Here is a 7023-nt window from a genome sequence, read left to right on the forward strand (position 1 = left end):
AATGAAGACAGCCTGAGCACAGGGTATCCCAGGAGTGGTCTTGGCCTGCCCTTGGGAGTCCTGTTATGAACCCTGAAAAACATACATGCATAGCTGGATTCAATTAAATTTGTAAAAAAATTTGAACAGAAAAAATTATTGCACAAGGAGCTGTTGAGGCATCAAAAGACTACTAAATTATAAAAGGTGGTTGGTCTCTGGCTTCAAAGGATTAGGGAGAAAAATAACACCTCCACACTCACAAATCAAAAGCAGTGTGGGTTTGGGCTTCCCTGGTGGCGCAGTGGTTGAGAATCTGCCTGCCAATGCAGGGGACACGGGTTCGAGCCCTGGTCTCGGAAGATCCCACATGCCGCGGAGCAACTAGACCCGTGAGCCACAGCTACTGAGCCTGCGCATCTGGAGCCTGTGCTCCACAACAAAAGAGGCCAGGATAGTGAGAGGCCCGCGCACCGCGATGAAGAGTGGTCCCCACTTGCCGCAACTAGAGAAAGCCCTCACGCGGAAACGAAGGCCCAACACAGAAATAAATAAATAAATAAATAAATAAATAAATAAATAAATAAATAAATAAATGCAGTGTGGGTTTAATACCAATCCTGATTGATAAGCTGCATGACCTTGAAATATGTTACTTAACCTCTCTGAGCCTCAGTTTCCCTCATCTGTAAAATGGGGATAAGGAAACCTTTTGATTTTGTTTGGGTTTTCCCCAGAAGCAGTCCCTGAAAACAAAGATTTGGGTTCAGATATTATATTTGGGAGGTACAGGAAAAAACACCAGGAAAATGAGGAGGTAATACAAGGGAAGGAAAGCTGCCAATAAGAGTGTGTTATCAAGCAGAGGGGCATTAGGGCTCCAGCCACTGGGCAGTGGTGTGAGACCCACCCCTCAGAATTACACCCCCTCCATTAGTCATTGTCAGCTGCGGGGAGGGTCGGTCTTCCTGCAGGTGGGAGCAGGGCAACCTTCCACGGTTCAAAACAAGCCTTCAGGTACAGAGAGTCTGCAGAGCACAGGAAAGGCCTGGCAGCAGACTATTAAGGTTCTTTTAACTCGATACAAAGCAGAATCAAGGGTAGCATTAAATAACAAGAGAGGACATTCTGATGGGGGAAGAGAGCCTGCAGAAATCCTCGGCCCAGAGCTGGCCTCTGAACGGTGATTGAGCTTTCACTCTCTAAAGAATAGTGTTTCTTCTTCTTCTTTTTAAAAAGAGTCTTTGCTTCCTTTTTTTTTTTTGGCCGCGCCGTGCAGCTATGAGGGATCTTATTTCCCCACCCTCACCCCTGACCAGTTCCCAAGAAGTGGAAGCACAGAGTCCTAACCCCTAGATCACCAGGGAATTCCCCCAAGAGTGTTTTTCTAAGGATGGAAGAGAGCTGGTGTCTTCAGGTGAGAGACGGAACTACAAACAGACATTGGTCAGACTGTAGGTGACAACAGAACTCTGACACACAGCCTCTGCAGCAAACAACCCAGAATCATGAGATTGGTCAGTGACCGCCAGCTTCCTAATTGTCCCCTTTCTCCAACTCAGAACCAACCAGAGAAGGCCAAATATACTCCCGAATCAATCACAGAAGATGTCTGCTTCTAGTTATCCCGCCTCCAGCTTCCCGGGCCAACAGCCTCCATTCAAGATATACCTGCGCCTTCCCTCTGGTCCTCTCTGAAGCTCTCCCACTCCCTGGAGGCCTGTGAGTCGCTGCCAAACACAGGTGATGAGTCTGATTCCCTTGCTAGGCAAGCGCTAAATAAACTACCTTTGCTGGTTCCCATCTGATGGTTCTCGTTTATTTCATCAGGGAAGCAGGAAAATCTGGTACAGTTGCAGCCAGGACCATGGAAGGATTGAAGCAGGCAGTGGTGAGGAGGGGACAGCCTCCAAGAGTGTGCAAAGCTGGAACCCTGTCCTTCTGCTGACAGGTGTGTCTCCTGGGCCAGCCTCTTTGGAGGACCGTCTGGTAGCATATGTTAAAATGCTAGACACACATACCGGGTTCCCTGGTGGTGCAGTGGTTAAGAATCCGCCTGCCAATGCAGGGGACACGGGTTCGAGCCCTGGTCCAGGAAGATCCCACATGCCACGGAGCAACTAAGCCCGTGCACTGTAACTACTGAGCCTGTGGTCTAGAGCCCGCGCTCTGCAACAAGAGAAGCCACCACAGTGAGAAGCCTGCGCACCTCAAGAGTAGCCCCCTGCTCGCTACAACTAGAGAAAAGCCCATGCACAGCAACGAGGACCCAATGCAGCCAAAATAAATAAATAAATACATACACACACATGCCATTGACCCAGCAATTCCACCTCCAGAAATGTGTCCTACACATTTGCACAGAGGTTCATGTACAAGGATGCAGGCAGGACTATTTGTGGTTATAGAAAACCAGCAACAACCTAATTTCCAATTCATAGGGGACTCAGCAAAGATATATTTTTAAGTGAAAAAAACCGAGGTGCACAAGGACATGCACTGTATGATCCTGTTCATGCAAAAAAAAAAAAAATCCACGTATGCTTAGCAACTTGATGGATGCAAACTATCAAAGTTGTGTTGACTGAAAAAAACGCACAATGTGAGAGCTGTGAGTTAAGTTTTACAAACTTAATGAGGGGCAAAATGAGGACTATAGTCCAGGAGACAGCATTTCAGATAGCTCTGAGAAACTGCTCCAAAGAGGTAGGGGGGAAGGTCAGTATATATGTGATTCTGGTGAAGGGGGAGTACATGCAATCAAGCACATATTTTTCGCAAAAGATTTCCGCTAGTCTCGTGAAGGTTACTGCTAGTCATGAGGAGCAAACATCACCATGAAGGATTTTAGTGCTTTTCTAGATACGAGGAGATGCAAGAGTTGGGCTCATAAAGTCTTCTCCTGAAAATATCTAACTATGTAAAGACATGGTCTGCCAGTTTTTCCCAGAGCACAGAGGGCCTCATTCCTAATCTCTACCCTGAACTCCTTTCAGGGGGTGTCAATGGTCAGCAGCTGCAGCAGCTCATAATTTGATCCTTGTAGAGGTAGAGAGCAAGTGCCAATTTGTAGGTGACAGGTGGTTGCCTTAGGCAAGTCAGACTGGGAGTCAGGGAGAGAGAAGATACATCTTTATCAGTACTTTTCTGGGGTGTTTAAACTTCTTGCTATGTGCATTCATCCCTTTTGTAATAAAAACTAGTGTACAGAAGCTGTCGATGCATTGCCCGTGCGCCTTTCCCTCGGACTGTATCTTTCATCATGCTGCTGACTTCTTCCATCAGCCAGGAGGATCTGCGTCTCTGTGCTTCGTCCCGAAGGCTGCTCTGCTGGGTCAGGCCAGAAGTGCCAGGAAATGAACAGCCCCCGGGCAGCCCTCAACCAACGGCTAATTAAAGTGAGTGTCTAACCACCATCCCAGGTCCCTAACTCCCTGGTCGGAATAGCTCTAGGGAGCGTGTTCTCCGCTCTCTGCCAATCGTTGCCCTGTTTCCCAATCAGTCACTGGCTTGACAACACACACTTCTGGCTGCCTGCCCTTCTCGCCTGTGCCTGCCTCTCCTGAATAAACTACATACTCCCAAACCCTTGTCCCAGGGTTTGTATTTGGGAGAATACAAACCAAGTCAACTAGTTTAGATGACAAATAAATAAATAAATAAAGGAGAAATGACTTGGTCTAGGAAATCAGATGGACCTGGATTTGATCCCAGCCTCCTCGGTTTCTGGTTGTGTGGTGCTGGAGGAGGCTAACTGAGTTCTCGGGCCTCAGTTACCACATCTGTAAAATGAGCATAATGAAAGTACCTATTTCATGGGTCGGCTGTGAGTATTAAACAGGCAATTAATGCATGGGAAGCATTTAGCTGAATGCCTGGCGCATAGTAAAGGCTGTGGGCAGGCTTAAGTTTAGGCAGGAGGCAGAGAAGCTGAAGCTGGTCTTGCTGTGGCCAGGGCACCCTGCTAATACTTCTATGGCCACTCCAGTGGCTCTGTGCTCCCTGCTTCCTCCTGTTTCATTTCTCTGGTGGCCATTAAACGCCTCTGGAGAAAGGAGGCACTGATTGGAGTGCTGATCACGGGGCACCTGAACTGTCCACCAGAAGTCCTGTCCTGCCTTGGCCCGATCTTGATTTGGGATGTGAGCCTTGGACGTGGATGGCCAGTCTGTGTGTGGGGAGGTGACACTTCCTGCCCTGGTTCTGGGCGGACCACCAGCACAATGACAATGCACTGAGTCACCCACAGTCTTTCTCACGGTACCTTGAGATATTCTGGAGATGGAGGGGTGCCGGAAAATGCTCTGGTCAGGGAGGGACCGGGCTTAGTTTGTGGCCACGTTAAGCCAAAGTTGGTCTGTGTTTGGGAGAGTGCTCCACCCCGGACAAAACCTGTCCTATGACTCACTGAAACTGAGTTAATAAGCTCTGCTATAGCCCACGGCTGGTATATCAAGAAGTACAATCATAACCCAAGGGTGGGAGAGGAAGCAAGCACAGGTGAGCCCTTGAGTCCAAGGGGTGGGAGGAGGAACAAAGCAGACCCACAGAACAGCAGTTCTCAACCCTAGCGGGGCTTTAGAATCAGAATCTGACTTAAAATGCAGATTCCTGGGCCCTGCCCCATACGTGATGACTCTGCTGGGATGGGGCCCAGAAATCTGCATTCTTGAAGAAGTTGCCCCAGTTGGCGCAGCCATTATCGAAAACTGTATGGAGCTTTCTCAAAAACGTAGAAACAGAACTGCCACACGATCCAGCAATTCCACTTCTGGGTATTTATCAGAAGGAAATGAAAACACTTACTTGAAAAGATATCTGCACCCCAACGTTCATTGCAGTGTTATTTAAAACAGCCAAGACATGGAAGCAGCCTAAGTGTCTACTGGAGGATGAATGGATAAAGAAAAAAATACACACACACACATACACACAGTGGAATGTTACTCAGCCATAAAAAAGAATGAAATCTTGCCATTTGCGACAACATGGATGGACCTTGAGGGCATTGTGCTGAGCGAAGTAAGCTAGAGAAAGACAAATGCCATCTGATCTCATTTATATGTGGAATCTAAAACACAATAAAACAAAAAATCCCAGACTCATAGATACAGAGAACAGACTGGTGGTTGCCAGAGGCGGGGGCAGGGGTTGGGCAAAATGGGTGAAGGGGATCAAAGGTACAAATTTCCAGTTATAAGATGAATAAGCCCTGGAGATATATAACGTACAGCATGGTGACTGTAGTTAACAATACTGTAGTGTATATTTGAAAGTTGCTAAGACAGTAGATCTTAAAAGTTCTGCTCACAAGAAAAAAAAATTGTAACTCTGTGTGGTGATGGATGTTAACTTATTGTGGCAATCATTTCACAGTGTATACATATATCAAATTATTGTGTCGTACACCTAAAATGAGTACGTTATATGTCAATTGTATCGTAATTAAAAAAAAAGTAGTCCAGGTGATTGTCACGGCCAGCCAGGTTGACAGACTTTATCTACCACTCTGGCAGACAAGGGACCAGGGAGGAGAGAGGGACCTTGGGCTTCAACTGGCACAGGAGGGCCAGTTGGGAAGTGCTGAGCTAGGTTAAGTAGTCACTGCTTGGGGGCAGGGGCAGCTGATGAGCAGAGTCTGGTCTCAGCCATCTCTCCTTCCAGGTGGCAGCTGGAGCGGCAAAATAATGTTGGGGTCATCATAAAGTCTTTTTTTTTAAATTGAGGTATAGTTTATGTACAATACTATATAAGTTTCAAGTGTACAACATAGTGATTCACTTTTTTTTAAGTAATTAATTTTTTAATTTATTTATTTTTGGCTGTGTTGGGTCTTCGTTTCTGTGCGAGGGCTTTCTCTAGTTGCGGCAAGCGGGGGCCACTCTTCATCGCGGTGCGCGGGCCTCTCACTATCGCGGCCTCTTTTGCTGCGGAGCACAGGCTCCAGACGCACAGGCTCAGTAGTTGTGGCTCACGGGCCCAGTTGCTCCACGGCATGTGGGATCTTCCCAGACCAGGGCTCGAACCCGTGTCCTCTGCATTGGCAGGCAGACTCTCAACCACTGCGCCACCAGGGAAGCCGTGATTCACTTTTTAAAGGTCATATTCCATTTATAGTTATTTTAAAATGTTGGCTACATTCTCTGTCTTGTACAGTATGTCTTTGTAGCTTATTTATTTTACACATATTACTTTGTACCCCTTAATCCCCTACCCTTATATTCCCCTCCCCCCTTCCCTCGCCCCACTAGTAATCACTAGTTTGTTCTCTATATCTGTGAATCTGTTTCTTTTTTGTTATATTCACTAGTTTGTTTTATTTTTAATTTTTTTTTATTTTTTATTGAAGTATAGTTGATGTACAATATTATATAAGTTACAGGTGTACAATATAGAAATTCACAAGTTTTAAAGGTTATACTCCATTTATAGTTATTATAAAATATTGGCCATATTCCCTGTGTTGTACAATATATCTTTGCAGCTTATTTTTGTTACACATAGTAGTTTGTACTCTTAATTCCCTATGCCTATATTGCACCTTTCCCTGTCCCTCTCCCCACTGGTAACCACTAGTTTGTTCTCTAAATCTGTGAGTCTGTTTCTCTTTTGTTGTATTCACTAGTTTATTTTTTAGATTCCACATATAAGTGATATCATACAGTAATTGTCTTTCTCTGACTTATTTCACTTAATATAATACCCCCAAGTCCTTCCATGTTGTTGTAAATGGCAAAATTTCATTCTTTTTATGGCTTAATATTCCATTCCATTGTGTGTGTGTGTGTGTGTGTGTGTGTGTGTGTATATATTCCATGGTATATATATATATATATATGTATCACATCTTCTTTGTCCATTCATCTGTTGATGGACACAGGTTGCTTCCATATCTTGGCTATTGTAAATAGTGCTGCCATGAACATTGGTGTGCATGTATCTTTTCAAATTAGTATTTTCTTTTTTTTTCGGCTGTATATCCAGGAGTGGAATTGCTGGGTTATATGGTAGTTCTATTTTTAGTTTTTTGAGAGACCTCCATAC

This window comes from Balaenoptera acutorostrata, chromosome 15 (genome assembly GCF_949987535.1).
Source record: "Balaenoptera acutorostrata chromosome 15, mBalAcu1.1, whole genome shotgun sequence".
In the NCBI taxonomy this organism is placed as follows: domain Eukaryota; kingdom Metazoa; phylum Chordata; class Mammalia; order Artiodactyla; family Balaenopteridae; genus Balaenoptera; species Balaenoptera acutorostrata.